We start from the raw sequence: 1,728 nt of genomic DNA on the forward strand, positions 1-1,728 counted from the left end.
AAGATCCAACAAATATAGAGAACTTCAGACCAATTTCCCCTATAAATATTGATGCAAAATTACTCAATAAAATTCTCGCTAACAGAATCCAAGGACATATTAACACAATCATCCATCCTGACCAAGTAGGTTTTATCCAGGGGTGCAGCAATGTTTTTTTTGTTTGTTTGTTTGTTTTTGTTTTTGTTGTTTTTGTTGTTGTTGTTGTTTTTTAAGAGAAGTAAGCCTTTATTTCCATCTTTCTCAAATTAAGCAGGCTGACTTGGTTGCTTTGACGGGATTAGTTGAAGAGACCGAATCCCATGTCCTCATCTGATTCCTCCAACTCTTCCTTTGCCTCAGTTTTGGCAGGGGCTGCAGCAGTGGCAGGGGTAGCAGTGGTGGCAGCAGCTGCAGTGGCAGCAGCCGCAAATGCAGATGGATCAGCCAGGAAGGCCTTGACCTTTTCAGCAAGTGGGAAGGTGTACTCAGTCTCCACAGACAATGCCAGGACACGCTTGTACCCATTGATGATGGAGTGTGGCACGGAGGCAACAGTCGGGTACCTGATCTGCAGACACACACTGGCCACGTTGAGGACACCCTCCAGGAAGCGAGAATGCAGGGCCTGCTCTGTGATGTCGAGCACTTCCGGGTTATAAATGCTGCCATTGTCAAACGCCTGCTGGATGATCAGCCCGAAGGAGAAGGGGGAGATGTTCAGCATGTTCAGCAGTGTGGCCTCCCTGGCTCCCACCTTGTCTCCAGTCTTTATCAGCTGCACGTCACTCAGAATTTCAATGGTGCCTCTGGAGATTTTCGTGGTGATGCCCAAAGCCTGGAAGAAGGAGGTCTTCTCGGGCCCCAGACCAGTGTTCTGAGCTGGCACAGTGACCTCACACGGGGCAATGGCATCAGCACAAGCAACAGCTGTCACCTTATTGGCCAACAGCATATCCCAAATCTCAGTGAGGTCCTCCTTGGTGAACACAAAGCCCACGTTCCCCCGGATGTGAGGCAGCAGTTTCTCCAGAGCTGGGTTGTTCTCCAGGTGGCCCCTGATGGCCTTGCGAATCATGGTGTTCTTGCCCATCAGCACCACAGCCTTCTCTCGGAAGGACATGCGGATCTGCTGCATCTGCTTGGAGCCCACATTGTCTGCTCCCACAATGAAGCATTTTGGGTAATCCTCCAAAAGTTGGATGATCTTGAGGAAGTAGTTGGACTTCCAGGTCGCCCTGTCTTCCCTGGGCATCACAGCGGTGCATCAGGGATTGCCACGTGGGGTTTAAAGACAATATCACTCTAACGAGGACGCCTGGCTAGAGCGCAATGGTTTAATATACGGAAATCCTTCAACATAATCCAGTATATAAACAAACTCAAAGACAAAAACCACATGATCATCTCCTTAGACATGGAAAAAACATTCGAAAAGATCTAACACCCATTCATGATAAAAGTCTTGGAAAGATCAGGAATACAAGGCCATACCTAAATATAATAAAAGCAATCTACAGCAAACCAGTAGCCAACATCAAAGTAAATGGTGAGAAGCTGGGAGCAATCCCACTAAAATCAGGGACTAGAAAAGGCTGCCCACTTTCTCTCTACCTATTCAACTTTGTACTTGAATTCCTAGCCAGAGCAATTCGACAACAGAAGGAGATCAAGGGGATACAAATTGGAAAATATGAAGTCAAAATATCACTTTTTGCAGATGATATGATAGTATATATAAGTGACCCT

The 1,728-nt window shown here is 46.7% G+C and overlaps 1 pseudogene; it reads right to left on the reverse strand.

Annotated features, from left to right (window-relative positions):
* Nucleotides 1–280: 280 nt before the first annotated feature.
* Nucleotides 281–1,234, reverse strand: LOC110295791 (large ribosomal subunit protein uL10 pseudogene; annotated as a pseudogene).
* Nucleotides 1,235–1,728: the final 494 nt, after the last annotated feature.

Source organism: Mus caroli, unplaced genomic scaffold, assembly GCF_978045245.1.
Source record: "Mus caroli unplaced genomic scaffold, Mus_caroli_1 scaffold_1, whole genome shotgun sequence".
Taxonomy (NCBI): domain Eukaryota; kingdom Metazoa; phylum Chordata; class Mammalia; order Rodentia; family Muridae; genus Mus; species Mus caroli.